We start from the raw sequence: 22,004 nt of genomic DNA, 5'->3' as shown, positions 1-22,004 counted from the left end.
TAGGGACACTGCAGAAAAATCTCTCATCCTCATATGCAGAACCTATGGCCGAGAGCCCTGAATGCCTGGAGCTGCCCTACTGCAGGTGTTCCCTCCTACTAAAAATCATAGTAGACTGGGAAATAGAAAATGAGAGAACTTTGGGGGGAATTATTTACAACTTTAAAAATATAAGAAATTAATGCAACGTTTCTGAACATGTTACTTAATGCTTACTGGCCCAGGTTATCTCTGACTAAATATGTAAGTATGTTTTAGTTCCCTATCTGTCCCAATACAGATAGGACATGGTCTGTCACACCCAGCTAAAAAGGATTTTAGGCATTAGAGTCTCAGAGGATGATTCATAAACCTAATCTGATTGTTTAAGTGTCCTCTTAAAGTACTCTGTCATGCAATGTTGTCAACAATGAAGACTGGCTATTTAAGCAATTAGTATTGATCATAAATTGCTCTATAGGTGTTGAGAAAGGTTTTGTTTTGGATATGGTCTTTAATCACCTGCCTGTTATACCTAGATGGACATATCCAGTTCAATCTTTGCTGCACCAACAAAAATAGTGCCCAATATGACTGAAAACCACAGCAGCAAGGAAGAAGTGCAGTTACCGGTTTTGGGGAACCATAAGGTAAGTAGTCTGTACTGCTGCATTATATTCTCTGAAAATTGTGAAATTAGCATTTGCTCCTATGGGTTGTGGCTAACTCTCACCACTTAGACCAGAATAAAATTTCAGCTGAGATCCAGTGCTCTTTGTACTGGTAAAGGAATTTTTGACAGTAACAAACACAGAGACAAATATATTGGGCCAAAACTAATTATGCATGTAACTCAGATACATGTCCATAGAGATAGTATTTGAGTAGTCACAACAAATATGCATTCTTGATTGAATAAATACAAGTGAAGCTTCTCTCATTTTCATCAACCTGCTTCACACATTATTTTTCAGCTTTATGGGCTTCAGCCAATTAAGTTACCTATTTTTTTCTGAAATATTTTCTCATGCACATTCATAACTCATATACCATACTTAGAAAGGAGTGGGATGCATTCATGGTTTCTTTGCTTTGTCTTTTGCACAGTTTATGATGCACAGGGAATTGGAAGGCTGGTTAATCTTTAAATCAACTACTGAAAAAGAATATTATCAAGTTATTTTAAAGTGTTAACCAATTTACCCTTTAATAGCTATAATGTTCTCTCTCTGTTGCTTTCTTATTTTTTTCTGAGTCCATTCTGTGGGGATTTTTTATTTTAGTCTGATGTTAAATGCTTCTGGAACATGGTGAAACCTATATATTTTATAATTTCCCCAGTAAGGATGAAAAATGCCTACAAACTTTAGGAACCACAGCTGGATTTTGCAAGTCAGTAGACAAAATGTCTTTACTTTGTATTAGGTTATTTCCATCATTTTTCTCTGATAACCTTAAATCAGCCTCTGTAACAGTTCTTTCCAATTAGTTTATTTATGGTGGTGGAGCATACATATTATTTTTTTTTCTGTTTGGAAATATGAATTATAAGACATGAGAGGTATTTTTCCTGTTTTGTTAAAAATTTCTTTCCTTGCCACACCAGATAATATGTACTTATCTTTGCCTTTGGTAATGTAACAGGCAATTAACTTTGAACCCATGCTGCATATAGAAATGAAGATAATTTATACAGTTCAAACAGTTTGGAAGCCACATGTGTGTTTGCAGACAGAACTGGCTCCATAGTGATATCTCCTGATGCTGTGGCTAGTAATTAGAAATGATTCACATTTTTGTTTGCTTTGTGCTATAAAGTTTGGAAGTACTGAAATTTTATTATGAAAGGTTTTGCTATTGGGCCAATTTGTTAACTTTGTGTGATAAATACACTGCCATTTTAACATTCCTTTGTATGTATTGTGTTTTAGTAGTAATTTTGTTTGTTTAATCATAAGAAACCTAAGTACAAGTCAAGTTTTAGTATACCATAACTGAGTTCTCCTGATACCATTCGGATGGCTGAGTCTGTATTTAGTAAGGCAGGAAGATATGGAAGAAGCATGTTAGAAAGATGAACACTGATAAAGCGGAAGAAGAATAATAAGAAGGAAAATTACAGCAATTGATATTAAGATATGTAGGGTTATGACTGCAGGTCATGAAGTTGCACACAAAAAAAGAAAACAAGTTGTCTTTGTGCTTTTTCCACTTCCTGAGTCTCGAGGAGTATTTGGGAATAACAGTCATGTCCTTGCTTCTGCAGACAAGGATCTCTTTGCAAGGAAGTATATCCAGGATGTGGGGAAATGGTACCGAGACAAACTCTAAAGGATATAATATAGCAGCACCTTCTGCCATTGCTCCAACTCTGCCACATAAAGGTTCTACAGCTCGGGGAAAACATCTGGTGAAAAACATTTGCATTTCTAGCTCCTTGACATAACCACGGCAGCCTATTGGACCATTGTGGAAAGGAAAAAAAGCACAGGGTGCTTTGGGATTTTTATTTTCTGTAGAGAGTTTGAAATACATTGAAAACAGTCTTAATGTATTTCACTTCTGTTTTTTTCCGTCTCTTTTTGAATGACAAGCAATCTAGGTCATTTATCATGAAGATGAGCTCAGGACTGCTTTTTTCCAGAGTAAAAGAAAAGAATTTAGGACTCTGCCAAAAGCTTGTTGCTGCCAGCATGAGTTTTTCCATGGAGTATACAGGGCTTTGATTCAAGGAACAGCTCTCCCTTAGCTGGAATTCCAGAAATGAAAGACAATGAAAAGACAAAACAAAACAACAGAAGGATTACTAAGAATCACTGTTTATTACTGTATTAATATGTATACTTCATGTTAACATTTTTTTACTTTATCTACATCTGAAAGCTTTTGAGAAAGAAATTGCCTTGGACTGCTGCAGGATAATCTACTAAATAGGCATAACGCAGAGATGTTTCTGTGCTCTATACTTACCTACCACTCAGGTAAGTAGCATTCAAAACAATCCCAGTGCTAACATTAACCTAACCATAGATCACATTTGTGCATACAGGTGAAGGAATAAACTGAAATGCATTTGCAACCTGTGTGGGGACATTGCCAACTACCACAGACATCCATCCAGTCATCTTTTTATTTTTAGATGCAATTTTTTTGTCTAGGGTAAGTAAAAGATTCATTTCTCACATGCACTACTCAATTATTTATACTCAAAGACAGCAGTTATCCTTGTCACTGTGTGCTGTTTACTGGTGTTTCTGTGTTATCAAAAATTCAGTGGTGATAACTGCTTTACTAATAAAAAACAAAACATTAAAATCCAGTTATAATAGATGAAGTAGTTACGGAGACAAAACAACCAATTTAGATAATTTTAGTACCTGTTTCTCGTAAACAGTGAAACATATACTATTAAGATTTAAATTTGTTTTTCAGGGAAGATTGTCTTCATCTAAAACTTCAACATTTTATTAACTCTCTTATTATTTTAAGATCTGAGTGAAACACAGGAGGTGTTGAAGAAAAAAACAATGTCCATATTAGCTTGGCCACAGGCTGTTAAAAGAATCCATGGTTAGTTGTAATATATTTCAGCAATATTTAACAGACATACTACTTCTTTCTTATGTGCGATTTAATGCCAGAACTTTTAAATGTTTGTATCATCGCAGCTAACAGACTAATAGAAAGCATTAACTCTTTTACAAAAAGAAGAGATCGGTGTGTTTTGCTTTTGATACTGCTGATGGTAGCGTTTGAAATAGTTCTCTTTCTGTGTATAAACCCAAATTAAATTATTGCTTTTTAAGTTTCAGATAACACAAAATATTGCTTAAAAGCAGTGGTAAACAAAATAATCTAACATTAGGGGAATAATCCTATAAACCTGTTGCTGTCTTTCTTGATGCAAGGAGACATTTTTCTGCCACACTGGTAAATGACAGTCTTTTTCTCAGTCAGGGTATCCTGAAATAACTTTAGCATATGTCTATCATTAGATCTAGTAAAAGAAGTGGCAGTTATCTTTATGTGGGAACTATAAAACTGTTTTTGGATAATATTGTCATGCATAAAATTGTTTTAAATACAATGTGTTTTAATATTAAATAAAACTTTCTTATTCATAGTATAAAAAACAGTGTATTCTAATCATTGACAGTGGTAGGTAGTACCATCCCATACTTGATTCTTCCTGTCATTTTGAAACCAGTTCTGATTTAAAAATTTGCACTCTATTATATCAATAAAAAAATTTCTTAAGGTGATTAAGAGATTGTTCACCGGCAGATCTTAAAAGATAATGGTCTGTTAGGAGTCATTGTCAAAGGAACATTTAGGTTTAGGTTTAGGTTTAGATTTAGTTTCTTCAGAAAAAAACCCAAAGTAACCAACTTAGACAAAGGAAGGATAGGCAATCAGGAAGAAACAGTACAGGTAAACTTACAGACTGTGATGCATTTTAGAAGACTGTATATAGTTTGTGGGACTACTTTAAAAATTGCTTTAAAAAACCCTGATTAAATGGTTGAATAAAATATCTGATAATTCCAATATCTAATATTGTTATTAACTAAAGATTAACAAGAAACTTAAAAATCACTCTGCTTAATTTAACAAGAAAGTTTTATAAGGGCTTCTTACAGCATGGAAGTAGCTTCATGGGGATTAAACATACTGTACTACAGTGCAATATACAAAGACTGAAATTGTTGATGTAATGTTGTAGCCTGAGATATATCTAATAGTATAGCTGACAATCAGTAATTGCCACTAGTATTAAAAATTTTATAGGTTCCAGAAATGCGTGAAAGACATGAGCATAAGGACCCCAAATTGTGTGTAATAGTTCCAGAGAAAGGATATCATTGAATACCGATTCATGACAAATGACGTTTTTGCCTTAATATACAAGGATTTAATTACATATTTTTATACAAATTGTATAACACCTCCAAAAGAAAAATATTAGATGAAAGTCTCCTAGTTAAGGCAAAACCTCTAACACAAATTGAAAACCTCGTTTCAACTCTTTGCTGCTGAACAACATATTGCTCTATGACTTCCTTAAAAAACAGGTTATGGGCTGTGTCAATCTAATTGTCTCCCTTATTCTTCTGGTGGTTTTGGAGTGAAGATCTGAAACTGTTATTTCTTGTTTCACTGTAGGTTTCCATGTTCACCTCACTGCTCTGAAACAAGCTGAAAAGTTATTTGCTTCCTGATATAAGTCGCTGTTACTTCCCTTCACATATTTTCCTTCCTGCCTTCTCTGTGTCTTCCTGTGCTTTTCTTCCTCACCCCTTGGCTTTTCCAAGAATTTCCGCTAGATAAAGGTCTCACCATGACTAATATACTTCTGTGAAATTTTGAGTAAGAGATAAGCAACTCATGTGCCTATAAATTTTTTCTAAAAGGTGCTGGTTTCTGACAGAGACTGTCAGCAGTAGGCTCTGAGGTAGATTTGTAATGATACACAATTTCAAATATTTTGTAATAAACTGAAGAGTAAACAAAAATGACGAAAAGGCTGGGTTTCCCCAGATACCCACATGCACTTTTTTCCTAAAATAAATAAATAGACAGATAGATAGATAGATAGATAGATACATATATACATACATACATACATACATACGTAAATACTGTGTTTTTTGGCCAGGAAAGTTAGTCACATTTCATTGCTGCGTGTCAACGGTGCTAAACAGACTTACTTTGCCTATGTGCGTGCAAGCATTTTCCTTGTTCCTCCTGAATTTCATCATGAAATTCATATTAAAATGAACACAACAGATACAAGTCAAAACTACAGAATTATTAAGCCAATGGACTGAGAAATTATAATTCACTTATCAGATTTTTTGAGACTTGTTTCCACCCTGGATTAATCTTGCAGGTAGGATATTTCAAGACAATTGCAAACTCCACAGTCAAAAATATTCTTCTGCAGTATAAGTCAAATAGTGCTTTCTTACTAAATGTCTGTAACACAAGAATATTGCAGACTATTATCAGAAATCATGGTCAGGAGCTATGAAAAATAGACTAGTATCACAAGAAATACAAATACCTTCTAAATAAAGAAATTATAATGTATAATGAACTTTGGATTCTTAGTTTAATTCTGGTTTTCAAGGTCAGATCATAGCCTGAGGTTTAATTTTTTATATATATATAAATTTTTTTTTAATTAATAATTAAGTTGACTTCAAGAATTAGCCAGAAGCTTTTGGGAGCTAGAGGCTTACAAACACAGTCATTACATAGCTCATATTACTTACCTACTGCAGCACTACTGCAGTGATTAGTGTCATTTGCATAAGTTCCCAAACTGCTCATCATTGCTCAGTAAGTCACAGAAATCTTACTTAGATCTATTTCATGGACGGAGGCTCTGGAGGTGAGATGTGGCTGACTTCAAACCCTCTTAAAAAAAAAACCAACAAACCAAAATCTTCAATTTCTAGGCTGCCTTTTCTAGCCTTAATATTCCCTTTACTGTAGGTAGAAATGTGTTGTTAAAAAATTGCCTAAGCACCAGGATTATATGTAAAACTATCTTCCATTTTTCAAATAAATCTAGTAGTATGAATGTTTAGCTTAGCACTGGGGAAAGATGAAGATTTGGTGGTGTCTTGCACAATGGATGAAATTATAATCCTGATTTGGAAGCATCTTGGATATCAATTACTGTGGCTTGGGCAATACTCAGAAATAAGCTTATTATGCTTTTTCACTGAGGATCAGACCTTGGATGGTATAATTCCTGCAGGTATCTACATAAAGCAACTTCACTTTGCTTATAGGACTATATAGAGGTTTCAAACAGTGAACACTGAACAAATGTATGAATTTTTAACTGAACAGCAGTTTTAGCTTCTCACTACTGTTTACTGATCTAAGCTTTCCCAGGCTTTTAATCCTCAAAGAACTAAGAAGTTCAATCAACGCCTAAATTACAGGTCTTGGCAAAAAGGCCACATTGACTCCACTCCAGAAAACAAATCCTCATTTCCAGCAGTGACATAAGACAAGTTTTGTTAAAACAGAAAATAAAAGAAAAAAAAATTGTGATTATTTAATCTTTTTTCTGAGAAAATATAGAGAAGGAGGAAACTGTGAGGTTATCACAAAAACTTATTCATCACACATCATTCTTCATTTGTCACCCATGAAAAGATGAAGTCTCAGATGGATTCAAGGTGCAGGAGTCAAAATAAAGTGTAGTTTAGATACAAATGCCAAAGACAATAATGCTGTCTTAGGTGCCTTAGGGCATCCTGGTTGGCTTCCAGCTGCCTCTCCAGAAGGGTGAGGGTCCCTTGGAAGTCTTGTGTGAAACCCCCAAGTCTCGGGGGGTATCTCAGGTAACCCTGAGTATATCACACAGCACTGTATACTTATTAACCCTACTGAACTGAGCCCAAATGTCATTTTAGGTGCTGCAGAGTGTCCACACTGGCCTCCCACTACAGCTTCCAGAAGTCTTCAGGTCTCACTGACATCCATGTCACATCTTTGAACCCAACTGAGTTGTATTCAGTTTCTCTTGGCTAATTTCATGCAACTATATCCCACCTAAGACACCACTGATGAGTGAGCAGAATGTCTCAGGTTTTACACTGACTAAGGAGAGTTTGATGTCTAGTCACCTTTAGACACACAAATTTAAACATCTTAAGACAGAATTGAATCCCTCCATAATACCCTCCAGGTTTCAAAATGAAGCAATACCATAGGCCAATAAAAGTTGACATTGTTAAAGCTAATCTAATAGCACTTAAAGGAGCTATCCAAACTGGTAAACCAGTTTACCTAGTAAATACCTGGGAGTTACTTTTCTCCATAGCAGCCCATGTGGTGCTGTGGTTTTGATTTGTGATTAAACAGTGTTGGTAACACACCAGCATTTTAACTGTTGCTGAGTGGTACTTACAGTGTCAAGGTTTTATCTTTTTTGCACTTTGCTGCTGTAGTGAGTAGGCTGGGAGGTACACAGAACTGGGGAGGGGTCACAAGCAGGACAGCTGACCTGAGCTGACCAAAGGGATATTCCATGCCATATAATATCATGCTAAGCAATAAAAAAAGAGGGAAGGAATTTTTGGGGGGAAGGTAGCCATTCCTGGGAGACTGGATTGGCATCAGCCTACGTGGGGGAGGTGGCACATGATTGTCGTTGCGTCACTTGGGTGTTTCTTTTCTTTCTTCTTCCTTTGCTTATAAAATTTTCTTTATCTTCACCCACAAGGGGTTTTTTTGCTTTTGTTTTTCCTGTTGTCTCCCCTGTCCCACTGGGATGAGGGTTTTCCCTCAGTGAGCAGCTGTGTGGTGCTTAGCTGCTGGCCAAGGTTAGCCTACCACATACTAAACTGTACTAAACATACACGGTCTATCGTCTTCACCAGGATAAAGAAAAAAGTTTTGTGAAAAACTGGCATCCTACCTTGCTGACAAGACAATGCTGTTAAAACCTCACTCCTTTCATGCCAATATCCTATCTGCATTGCTGAAGTCTGCAACAACAAATGTTTTCTAGCAACAGCAAATGACCCAGAAGTGCTGCATATAGGAGTTGAAAGCTCCCTTAGTAAGTTTGCTGATGACACCAAACTGGGAGGTAGTTGACTCTCTTGAGGGACAAGATGCCTTGCAGAGGGATCTAGATAGATTGGAGCATTGGGCAATCATCAATAGCATGAAATTTAACAAGTCCAAGTGCCAAATTCTGCACCTGGGACAGAGTAATGTGAGGCACAAGTATAAATTGGGAAAGGAGTGGCTGGAGAGCAGCCCTGAAGAAAGGGATCTGGGGGTGCTGGTTGGCAGCAGGCTCAATAAGAGTCACCAGTGTACCCTGGCAGCCAAGAGGGCAAACCCCATCCTGGGGGGCATCAAACACAGCATAACCAGCTGGTCAAGAGAGGGGATTATCCCTCTGTATTCAGTGTTGGTGCAGCCTCACCTTGAGTACTGTGTGCAGTTTTGGGCCCCACAATTTAAGAAGGATGTGAAGGTACTCAAATGTGTCCAGAGGAGGGGAACAAAGCTGGTGACAGGGCTGGAAGGAATGTCCAATAAAGAGCAGCTAAGGACTTTGGGCTTGTCTAGTTTGGAGAAAAGGATGCTGAGGGGTGACCTCATTGCTCTCTACAGCTTCCTGAGGAGGGGAAGTGGAGAGGAAGGTGCTGACATTTTCTCCCTCATATCCACTGACAGGACACGTGGGAATTGTCCAAAGCTGCATCAGGGGAGGTTCAGATGACATTAGGAAGCATTTTCTTTACAGAGAAGGTGGTCAAACATTGGAACAGACTTCCTATAGAGGTAGTCAATGCCCTATTCCTGTCAGTGCTTAAGAGAAATTTGGACAATGCCCTTAGTAATAAGTTGTAACTTTTGGTCAGCCTTGAAAAGGTCAGGCCGTTGGACTGGATGATTGTTGTAGGTCCCTTCCAACTGAACTATTCTATTCTATTCTATTCTATTCTATTCTATTCTATTCTAATGTCTTTTATGCTAGGGCTCCTCAGCACAAGAAGCTTATGATCAGGCAACTGAATCAAGCGCCCAGGGGAAGAATCAGCTCAAGATTAGACAGTTGTGTGTAAGTGTCCATATGTGTGCCAGTAGTAGACATTTTTCCCCCATTGTTGTCAACGGGCATCTGAGGAGGGCTAGAGTGGTCTGAATACAGGGATCCAGTGTCATTTCAGATGTGGTGTCTGGCTTCCAGGTGTTGCTCCAGCATCACACAGGAAACCCATAGACCCTATGCCATGTCTGATAGACCTATGCAGCTGTCTTGAAAGCCCTATGGTGTCTCACATGAAATTAGGACAACTCAATATGATGTTCATCAATAAAGTCAATAGAACCTAGAAAGAAATATATCTGATTCTAAAATAGTAATTTTAATCAGGAATCAGTTGTTTAAACACTGGTGGTTTGTGCCATTTCAGGATATTTAGGACATATGTATGGGGCTGTAGGTATGACATAGAATTTACAGGAGATCCATGCCATTCTACAACAGCAATTGGAGCCCTGGGGAAAATACTCCACTAATAAAATGAACCAGATAGTACACCAGATGCTTTTGTTTAAGTTACTGAGTCCTGGATGAGTCCCAATATACATGATGTATCTGTAGGCATGTATGCGTAGAAATATAAATACAGGCATCTTAGTTACTGAATCTTATTCCTGCTGTTATTTCCCATCACACCAGGCATATATTTTCTGCTCACACTGGAAATTCTCACAGTTAGAGACCATCTTTTTAATCTATACTTTAACTGGACCAAGGAAGCTGGTCAGTATGTAGACTTTGGGGGATTAGAATATATAAATGTTTTATGTACCACATGCTTGAGAATAAAATGATTGAGCCTTTTTTTTTATTATTTAACATCTCAACAATGTAGCGTATCAGAGCATAAAGTCTGTTGTGCAGAGGCTAATCTGAGTACTACATAACGCTGCAGGCTATGTGCTCAGTAATACAGACCTTGATCGCAATGGCAAGTTCCTCCCTGTAATGGCTTTGCACCAAATTTTAAATCAAATTTTAACCTGCTGTTTCTGTGGTGCTCTAGTATTGTAATTATAATATTGATATAAGATTCCATGAGTTCTACCCACTGCCTTGCAGAGCAGCCTCATAAAATGCTCACAGTTTGTCCCTTAGTCTGTAATAAGTGAAGAGATGGAGATATTCATCCCTTCATCGACTTTCATAGAGTAACATCAAGCAGAGATTAAGATCAGTATCATATTTTAACTCATCTGCAGCTGAAATGTATTTTGCAGTCCAAGAAATCTTTCAGTGGGAGTTCTGAGGACAGGTAATTAAACTGAACCAAAACCAAAACCAAAACAGTTTTGGGACAGAGACTGGAAGCATTATGCCATGTTATCCAATGCATTGCTTAAAATAACAGGAGACTGGACTAATTGACCCAAGCAGCCCTTTGCATTCTAGAGTTTCTAATACATTGCTGTTATTAAATACAGAATACCTGTATATAATTTCTTTCAGAATTTCTTTTGCTACTGTATTTAAAAACAACACCTATATATCTTCCCACGATCTTCTTTTTAGCTTAAAATCCTCTACCACTCCACACCATAAGGAGGCCTTGTAAAAATGAAGACAAATTTGTTAGAACTCCAGACAGCCTTTTGTTTGCTTGTTTGTTTTTAAAACCGTGTAGATATTGTGGTATCTGGCTGTGCAGATTTTCACTCTCAGAATGAAAGCACGAGTTATTTCTAGATACTTGTTCACACAGTTGGGTATAGCAAGAAGGAATACGCCAGTACCAATAGTAATACGAATAATGAACATAGAAAGCTTGGTTGTTCTACTGAAAGAGAAATATAATCTTTTTAATGAATTAACACCACTTCTTGGCTTGTTAAAAGTGAATTGTATTGCCCCAGATGGAAAAGAGTGCATAAAATCATAGGAAGCATTCAGCTGGGAGGGATTCTGCAGGTCATTTCAAAGCAAGGTTAACTTCAAAACTAGATCGGTTTGCCATGGGGCTCATCTAGTTGAGTATTGGAAGTATCCAGGGGTGAATATCCCAAAGTTTCTCTGAGCAACCTGCGCCGGGGCTCCATCACTCTCATGGTGAAAAGCTGCCTCCTCATGCCCAGCTACAATTTCCCTTGCTGCAAGTTGTGGCCCTTTGCTGTAAGTTGTGACCAGCACACCATGTCCTTTCACCCTGCACCTCTAGGAAGAGTCTGGTTCTATTTGCTGTATAATCTCCCTTCACATGGTGGAAAATGGTAGAGAGAGATTTGTTTGCAGCAGGAGGTGCTGGTCTATGACCTACCCAGTAAGAAAGGCACTCAGACTCTGTGAAGCATCATTTAAACAGTTATTTATTAGAGTTAAAGAGAGAATAGCATAGATAATCTGCATTCTTTTAGATACTGTGAACCCTGAGTTCATCTTGTTTTATAATTGCTCCATGTACCAACCCATTGGTAATATACGGTTTAGGTCTTCCAGAAAAGTTGTGCATGAAAAAAAAGAAAGATTAAATTTGAGAACTTCACACTTATTTTGTCCATTCTGATGGTTTTGGTCTTGTTTTTTCACTTCAGTGAATATTGCAGTTTAAGCCCAGGTGGCAACTAAGCACCATGCAGCCTCTCGCTCACTCCTAGGAAGAAAATTAACTCTATCCCAACCAAAACCAGTATTTTTCACAAACAATTTTTATTTTCTTCAGGCAGGGAAACTTTATAGCCTGATGAGAATAAACGTAAACTGACATTTTTTATACATATCTTAGCATTAATATTAGACAAAATCCAGTGGTTTTGTCATTAAAGCATACGTTCTACTAAGAAAGAAATATGAAGTGTTGCAGGGACTTCCTGATTTGTCATTGTATCTGCCTAATATCTACCGTCTTTATCTTTAAAGTTCAAAATATTAAAATTAGTATTAAACATTGTTAATAAAGACTGTTACATATCCTGTACAGCAATGTTAACTTGAAAATAAGATAAATTTATTATGAACCATTAAATGGATTCATAGCATTTGTTACAACACAATGTCCTAGCTGTTCACCAGATGGAAAATGAAATATTTACATAAGGATAAGTGAAGAGAAGAACCAGGTTATGAAAGAAAAAATAAAAAATAAATTTATGAGCAACAATTCAGTAAAGTATTTGACAAATTATACTTGACTTATTTGGGGTGTATTTAGGACTGGATTCGTCACTGTGTTACTCCAGGGCTACAGGGGCATTCAGTCCAACTTTTTTTCTTTAGTTACCTAAGGTTGAAATAAACTCAGATTTTAGCCCAATCAGTGAAAATTCCTGTATTTCTGCTATGTTTAGGAAATCAACATCATAGCAGCTCCACTAATAAGAAGGCAACATTTTCCAAATGAGGGAAAATGAAAACTCACTTGGAGTGATACGAAGACGTAAGTGTAGGCTATTGTTCTGAGAAATGTAATAGTTGTTTATTGAAGTGCCTAATACAGTTGATAAAACAGACATTCTCTGGTCATACAAACCTTTCCTCCAACCTCTAATGAAATTCACTATGATCTTAGATAATCTTATCCAGATCTTAGTTACTCTTTTCTTTAGAAAGCATTTCCTAATGCTTAGCTTGAATCTTTCTTTCTGCAATTAAGATTATTCTTTTTTTATCCAGTCTGGATATGGAGAAAAGCTATTTCTGACAGCTTTTTAAATACTTGTACATTATTATATACTGACTCAACATCCTTCCCTTTAAAGAATTCTTCTTTCAGTCTTTTCTCACAGATTAGGTTTCAAGAACCTTATTATGAGCATCGTTCACTTCTGGGCTCTGCTTGTGCCATACCTTCTTGCAGCTCATGCCTGAGAACAGCACTGCAGGTGAGCTCGAGCTCACTGATGCTGAACGGAGCTGAAAGGTTATTGCACATATTTTGACATGTTGACTCTCCAACTACACACCACAATATGTGATATGGTGACACTGTTAAACCAAGATCTGTTTTTACACACCTCTTACAACTGTTTTCCCCCTATCCTTTACCTGTACAACTGGTCATTCCTAACTAATAACACTTGTCACAGTTTTATCTTTCTATTCTTTTTCAAGCCTTCTTTTTCTTCAAGTTATTATGATAACTTTGCTCTCTAGTGTTCTTTGATTTCCTTCTCACTTTACCTGCAAGTTTATTGAACACAGTCTGTATTCTATCATCCAGATAATGAAAATAAAGAAAAGAACTGAAGCTTCCGGAACTTTCCTTGTGAAATCCCAGATGTTGAGAGAGTCTCACAAGCCAAGATGGAATTTCATTTGTTTGAAAATATATGATGTTTCACATCCAGGTAAGCTATTATTGATTTCCTTGTTGCTCTCCAGGTGCTAACAAATAGTTTGACTAACGCTGATTTCCAGGACTGAGGCTAAGCTGAATAATTCCTCCATTGTCCCCCTTGCTGGTGGTTCTGTGATTGTCCTATGTACCACAAAATAATCTGAAAACATGTAATTAACCTAAGTACCCTCTAATTTGTTTACATTGATTCTCTATTATTTTGTAGGTATTATTTGTGCTAACCACTTGCTCATATCTGACTTTATAGAAAGACAAGGAGAAAGCAAGCAAGGGGAGGCGAGAGGAGGAGGGAAGGGAAGGGAAGGGAAGGGAAGGGAAGGGAAGGGAAGGGAAGGGAAGGGAAGGGAAGGGAAGGGAAGGGAAGGGAAGGGAAGGGAAGGGAAGGGAAGGGAAGGGAAGGGAAGGGAAGGGAAGGGAAGGGAAGGGAAGGGAAGGGAAGGGAAGGGAAGGGAAGGGAAGGGAAGGGAAGGGAAGGGAAGGGAAGGGAAGAAGAGGGGAAGATCATTAAACAACTTAATATCTCTTGTCTATTACCTCTCATGATCTCATGCTGTACCTTGGCCATTCTTACTTGTTCCATGTTACCAATTCCTTAGGTCTGAGAGAAGCTTCTGTAGCTCTGTATATATACACACATACATATGAACACAACAAAATATGTACTTGTATGCAAGTACATGTGTATGTATATATGTATATATATACACATAAATATTGAAAAAAACACACTCATACACACTTTGTAAAGTAAACTAGGTATACTTAATAGTATAACAATAAACATGGGAGTGATGAGATGCTGTGCTAATGAAAAGCAGTCTAAAACTTTATGCTAGTTAGCAAAACAGTTTTGCCAAAGCATGTCAGTAGCAAAAGGCATATAAACTTCATCATCCAGGTAACATACTTTTCTATTGACAATTACCTTTAATTCAATTCATACTCATAATCAAATGTGCAATAACAAATGTATGAACTTCAAGATCACGCAATATTATATGAAGATGTCCATTGTTTAAAAAGCAAACTTCAAGTAATTCTTTGGAAAGCTGATCCATTTTGTGTTTTCACTGCCTTTTTTTTTTCTTTTTTGCTCTTCAATATTGATGTATAAAGTACAAAATAAGGTTGTCAATTATCCCCAGGAGATTTGTGGCCCTTTGGGATTTAAGTTACTTGATAATCTGTAAATGTGATGATAACCTTTTGACTCTACCCCAATATTATTTCTCTGTAATCTTTTTCATGAAAAGTAGATATCGTATAAATCAAATTAGGAGTGAAATTCTTCTCTTACCTTGCTTTTCAGTACAGTTTGTTGCAAGATTGGCTTTTTTGCAGCCAATAACTGAGAAGCTCCACTGCTCAGTTTTCACAGATACATTATGATTTAAATTATCTATCATCCACATTTCCACATCAATGCCCAAGAAAAACTAAGATTAAGAAGATAGATAACCAGTGTAGAAATGAAGACAGATTATGGGGCAAATTTTCAGTTGACATAAATGGGTGCTACTCTACAAAAGTCAATGAAGATGACTCAGTGAATGTAGCTGAAAACCATGGTACAATCCACCTTACAAAAATAAATAGCTAGATACTTTTTGTACTGCACTATATATGGCCTAGTTGAGCAGATGATTTGTTCCAGATAATAAAATATTTTATTAAGGTGGGCCTATTCACGTTTTTACGATGAAGTTTCTCTTTAAATGTTTGATATATGGCAAGGGGAAAAAAAGAAAGCAAGCAGGTTGCAAAGATCTGAAGAACAGTTAAAGAGCAATTAAAGTTAAAAAGTTGGGCAAGGAATGTAAAATAAAGAGAATGGAATGGTAAGGTACTGAGTCAGGGTAGGGCATGTAAGCTCCTACCGTTAACAGATTGTAGTTCTATAGCTTAATGAATATAAATAATACTGATTCTGAACCTAGACGCAAGAAGTTGGGAGGCTGAATACAAGTGAAATTGGATGGAGAACCTTCCTGCTTCATCTCTTAATGCTTTTGACTGAATTTCTTTTCCTAGTATAATCCATTGCACTCCCTAGAGATGTAAAGTTATTAAACACACATATCTATGAAGTGCCAAATTGGTGAGTATTATGCATTGTTTTACCACTTAATTTTCTGACCCTTTTACTCATTTTATACATCATCAGGAACTTGGCCACCAGAGAGCAAAAGATGAGTCTGCAGCCAGGAGGTCTATGAGATTCATCTTGACTCTACATTTCCTTAACTTCCTATCAATTCACTTTAGAGGAAAATATTTTTCAAGGGTTGTTAAAGATTACAGAGAGGAACCTTAATGGGATTTTCAAAGTGCCTAGACACCTAAATCCAATTAACCTTTATCTCAAGTGCCTTTAGGCCTTTCTGAATATTCTAACCTAAGAAAATACTGAAACTGGAAATACTACAGCAACACATGCAAACTTTGACAGAGAAAAATAAAAGTAAAGTTGAAATCCTTTTTCTATTATGCAAAATATAATAGGCGTGAGGTTAACATTTTGGCTTTTGATTTTTATGTAGAAAAATATCTGTCAGTTTTGCATCTACTGCTATCCCTGCCTTTCATCCTTATTCCCCTATGCTGCAGTTATCAATCAGCCAGATACTTTGCCAATGTTGAAACGCTAGCATAGTCTTTACATATTGATAATATGAACTTAAACCCCTCTGTGTCTTCTGATATGGACTTCTTATTGCTGTGAATCATAGAGCAGCCACCAATTATTTCAGTCTGTAACCTAATGCTGCTGCAAATGCTTTATAAAGAGGATTCTCACTGACATGACTCCTGCCTGGGTTTGAAAAAAGTGCAGGAAACTAAAACCAGGCTTGGCTTGAATTCATTAAACTGTTTGCCAGGCAGAACAATCCCAGCTCTCTCCTCTCTCGTAGGAGAAATGCTCTGTTCCCTTGATCATCTTCATGGGCTTTCACTGGACTCTCTCCAGTATGTCCATGTCTCTCTTGTACTAGGGAACTCAGAACTGGACACAGTGCCCGAGGTGTGGCCTCATCAGCGCTGAAGAAAGGGGCAGGATCACCTCCCTTGACCTGCTGGCAACTTTGTTCAGTCAGTGATGACTTTTCACAAAACGAAACGCAAGAAAGAGTTGTGTATTTTGATAAGAGACACGTGAGCTTATCAGTTACTGGAGGAGGGTTTTTTCATGTTTACTTTTTCAAGTGATACACTTTTGCACTGAACTGCTTCTGTTGACCATATTGTTTCTCTGTACCAGTATTATATGCATGCAGTTCTGTGACAACTAGAGAAATGGCATTTGCTTCATTTTTAGAAGACTCCCATTCTTCACGTGGTCCAGTCCAAGTTAAGATTTATGAGCTGGCAATTACATATATTACTAGAGTAAGACAAAACTTTGATTCAACTTTTGGAAATGGATTTTTAGTAGAAAGCAAAGTCCAAATATCATCAGTTTGTCTACTAAGATTTCTGGAGAGTTGCAAAGATGAAGATCTAGAAGGTCTTTTTTGGAGTGGCTGATCAGGTCCCTCAGCAGGTGTTTATTTTAAGAGGAAGATCCAGAATGCAGCATTTGTTTTTCTGTAGGTTTCCTTATAGCAGCTTTTGCTAGAGCAATTTAATATAGAAATTTTTTGCTGTTATGATGTTTTGATTTTATTATGCATTTTTATTTTATTTGCTTCCTAAAATGATGTGTGTGGCCAGTTTAGACCATACCATACAAAAGAACACTTCCATGTGTTGCCTATTGGCAGTGAAGAACTCAAGTACTGAGGGTGGGAATGTAGCTGAATCAATGATGAATCAGAATAAAACTAAATAAAGCTATGGACGTTATTAAAAGGATGATGAACTAGTCTACCATGTTCTCCCTATGTAAAGTCAGAGTAGCTCTAATGCTGTCTGATACTTTCAAATTAATCACAAGTGGACACAGAAATCTGGTATAAGCCTCACTTATCTGAGTGTCTGTCTATGTACTCACACATATGCATATGTACACTTCTTTTTTCCTTCCTGTGCCTAAAACACTCATAGATAGTGATGCTAAAATGATCTTTGAATGAATTCTGTTTACCAAAAGATACAGATTTCCAAAGTACTTATACAAACATAATATCATTGTATTCATCCTTTTTTATCATTATACAAATCTTTACCATCTGCACAACAGTAACAATTTTTGTATTAGCTTCCATGTCACTGATGACAATATTGGAGAGAATCAAGACTAAAACAGTCCTCTTGGAAAAAACCTCCCTTTTGAGATTGATGTGACTGTGTCATTCACAGTTATATTGGAGATCATATAATCTATTCTTAAATATGGCATATAGTGCCAATTCTGTATCATAACGCCATGTTTTACTAAGTCAATGTTTTTCAGAAGTCTGGCTGTTTTCATTTTCTTTTTCAGACAAGCTAATAAGTGCCAACTACGTAGTCAGATTTATTTGTCAATGTTTCTTTTCTATAAAATCTCTTCCATCCTTTAGTTATTTATTCATTTCCTGTTCTATCGAGGACTGATACTACAGTGCAAGTCCTTGTGTAATCCGAGTGTGCTGTCCTCACTTGCTGAATATTGACAGTAGTACAGTATAATGCCAATCTCTTTATATCTCTGGTGTTGAAAATTGACATGAACAGAAAAGAAATCATCCCAGTCAACTCTTGTACTAGACTAAAAATGTTTATCCTCTCCTGCTTATAAATTGCCTCCTACATACTTATGTGGCATTCATGTGGTGGCTTCCACATGATTCTGTTTCTGAAAAGTAACGTAGAATGAGTGAGATGCCTCTGCCTACAATACTTCTATTGTCCCGAGCTGTTGAAGCGGTGGTCACAATATCAGCTTTCAAAAGCTAAAATCAAATTGTACATTCAGAATCAAAGTCATATGATGTATCTATATCTATGCAATACTATTCTATTGCAGTCTGTAAAACATGTATGGAAATCACTGATTTGGTAGTGTTCTGAACTCATAATTCAAACAGCTTACACAGAAAGGATGACTTTGGCAGGAGCTTACAGATATTCACAGGAATTCATTCTCAGAGTAAGAAATTTCCTATAGGATTGTTGGTATTATGAAGTATTCAACATAATAGATAATTTACAGAGCAGGCCACTTTAACCTTTCTGAGGAGGTGACTTTTTGACCTCTTTCTTCATACCCTCTCAGCTAATGAAGAGAAGTTCCGCTATGTCTGGTAACCTTATGAATAAGTTTAGTGGCTGGAGATCCATGCCCTTTTATTCAATTCAGTCTCTCTTGGAAACAAAGGTGCAGCAGCTAACACCTGGAATGTTTGTCCTTTTGTGCTGACATAGTGCAGCTCCTCAATCTTTCAGCATCTTCATTCTTCTGGCTGAAGAATGATCTAGCCACACTTGAGAAAAGATTGTTAACTACCAATGTATTAATACACTACCATTTTAAATAAATGTAAATATTAAATAAAAAACTAAGGCTAATAGAGAACACATACAGGTGGCTTTATATAATGTGTAAACCCTTCTCACATTTTTCAGGTGTTGCTACAGAAAAAATCATGTCTCTGTAATAGTAGTAAAAATGGATAGGAAAGATTAATATTTTGTCAGTTAGAAGTCACTTTTTCATTTATAGATAAACAAACATGTTCAAATCATGTTTATTTTTGGTCTGTGTCTTTCAGTATCATTAAATAAGAATTTGAGTATCAGAATTTCTCTTATTCATGATCTTTATTTGAATGTCTGCTATAATAAGAGATACTTTAACGTCAGACAGTGCTTTGTATCTGCATAGCATTATTTATGGATATATTTTTAGTGCTCCATGTTAATTTTTGTCTGTTAGTGGCTGATTTTATCACATTTCTTCAGTGTATGCCATGAAGTTAGTTAAATAACTAAACAAAGTAGTCTTTGAGTCACTGGACATGAAGGGCGGGGAAGAGTATATAAATTAATAATTTATAAAATAATTTAATCTAGGGAGATATTACAAAAATGCTTATATTCTAAACAACCCTTTAAAGAAAATTGGGCTTGTTATCTCCTTGATAAATACTGTTCTTCTGTGGTGAAGATTCCTAGGGTTTCATATTAAATCATCTCTTTGTAAGGGTCATGTTAATTGCTGGAGCAATTTTGGTGATCTCAGCAGTGCCTGCAATCAGATGCAGCTGATAGTGTCGCAGCACAAATCACCTCCTGATTACCGTAATACAGACAGGGGACACTGACAGTCGCATAAAGCTCCTGAGTTTTGTGTAGCTTTGCTCTTTTTTTGGTCTGTTGCATCCTCTCAGTTGATTTTTATCTATCTCCTTGCAATTCATGCAGCCTCACTGGATGTCCTGCCTGTGGCCATGCCTGGCCATTAGTGACAAAAGAGCAGAGGAGCAGCTTTATTCCAAGTTTCCTCTGACTTCCCTTCTCTGATGGGAAGATGATGGGAGAAGCGTAAAGAGATCCAGGACCCCTTCACATCCCCACTGAGGGCATATTACAGTTGAGTAGGGCTTCCCATAGAGGAATGGTTATGGGATCATCAATCACAAACTACCTTGTTCTGGTCTCATGTTAGCAGTCATTTCAGGTGCTGATGTTCAGTTAACAGAAACCTAGTGAAATAGACGTGTACCAGACTAGTCATGTCTAGCAAATAGTCATTTCTGTTATCATGCAAAGCACAGTGTGAAAGCAGCTGGGCATACAGATACTTGTGCAAATGTTACTTTGAAATAAATAGCCCTGTAACTATAATGCTTTTTCAAACATAAGTGTAATATATTTAGTATTTTTTCCAATTAATACATCTGAAATTGGGCCTGGGTAAATACAGAACATTTTACTGTGGAGAAATGAAGTCTACTATCAGCTATTTCATCTTCCTCATAAATGCCCCTAATCAGGGCAACATAAGTAGTGTTCTCATACTGAGAACAATGAGGCTTTCAATACAGTGATGAAACAGAAGGTGATCCAAACCTGAGAAATTTGCATCTGAAATGTTCAGAAAGGGTCCTAAAATACATCACCTTACCTGACAGAGCAGACAACAATTCCAAACTGAAGTAAAAGCCTACTGTATTGACAAAACAGATCTAAGCTGATGGGAAGAAAGAAACATTTTGGACAGGCATCCTCTGGTGACAGGGTAATGTTAGCTGAATTTACACAGAGGATTCTCATAACTGCAAAAGGATTTTGACCTCTTACCTCAGGGAGGAGAGAAGATGGGCATTAAAAGGTAGGGAAAGACTCCCAGGAGGGAACCATCTATCTATCTATCTGTCTATCTATCTATCTATTGGTATATATATGAAAATATAATTGCACACATAAATAGCTGAATTAATGTGTCAACTAGCTGAAGTACCTAATTGAATTTGACCTGCTGGAACAGAAGAATGAAGCTAAATCTAGACATCTCCTTGACGGAAATGAGCAGAGCTTTAACATTTTGCAGGTGTGTGGCATTGATTGTGGAAGCACCAGGTAGTATTGATGACAGGTAGGTCTCATCTCACACCTTTCTTGTTCCTCTCATGTTTGGCCTGGGTAGACTAATGCAAATGAGTATTTGCTGAAAAAGTACTGAAACAAGAAGCCTGCTGAAAAATAAATGGATTAAAATATTAGCTTTATATTTTATAATGAAGTCTAATAGTTCTGGTCATGCTCTTCATTGTTAATTATTCTTCATTCCCTGTCAGTCAGATAATACAACTGAAAAAAGTGGCCTTTGCCAGTTGAAATAGAGCTCTTTAACTCTGTTGGCACTACTGGCTTTGAAATTTGAGTTGCAGGCTGCATGGCTGATGACAGTTGACACTAGCTTTACTTTGGTTTCAGTGCAGATGCTCCTCATTTATGAAGGTAGATGTGAAATCAGAATCAGGCCCTCAGGAGCTATTTCCTCAGTAAATAACTTCCTTGTTACAAAACCTGCAAAGTTGCCCATCAGATGGGGGGGGAATCATGTGAAGATAAAGTCTGGTATGAAAAACCTATCTGAAAAGCAAAGTCATCAAAACATATGTATCTATAGATATGGAAAAATATATATTTATATAAATAACTTTTCAATATACTTCTGGAGAAGATGCCTTTATCCTTGCAGTCAATGATGAGGCTAAAGTA

At 36.7% G+C, this 22,004-nt stretch overlaps 1 long non-coding RNA gene across 1 annotated transcript; it reads left to right on the top strand.

Annotated features, from left to right (window-relative positions):
* The first annotated feature begins 408 nt into the window (after positions 1-408).
* Positions 409-13,806, top strand: LOC128151779 (uncharacterized). Its single transcript, XR_008238461.1, has 3 exons — positions 409-629; positions 3,029-3,138; positions 13,719-13,806. It is a non-coding gene; the product is annotated as an uncharacterized LOC128151779 (long non-coding RNA).
* Positions 13,807-22,004: the final 8,198 nt, after the last annotated feature.

The sequence above is a fragment of the Harpia harpyja genome, chromosome 15, assembly GCF_026419915.1.
Source record: "Harpia harpyja isolate bHarHar1 chromosome 15, bHarHar1 primary haplotype, whole genome shotgun sequence".
In the NCBI taxonomy this organism is placed as follows: Eukaryota; Metazoa; Chordata; class Aves; order Accipitriformes; family Accipitridae; genus Harpia; species Harpia harpyja.
Note: the sequence above shows the minus strand (reverse complement) of the source record. Positions and strands in the feature narration are given on the sequence as shown.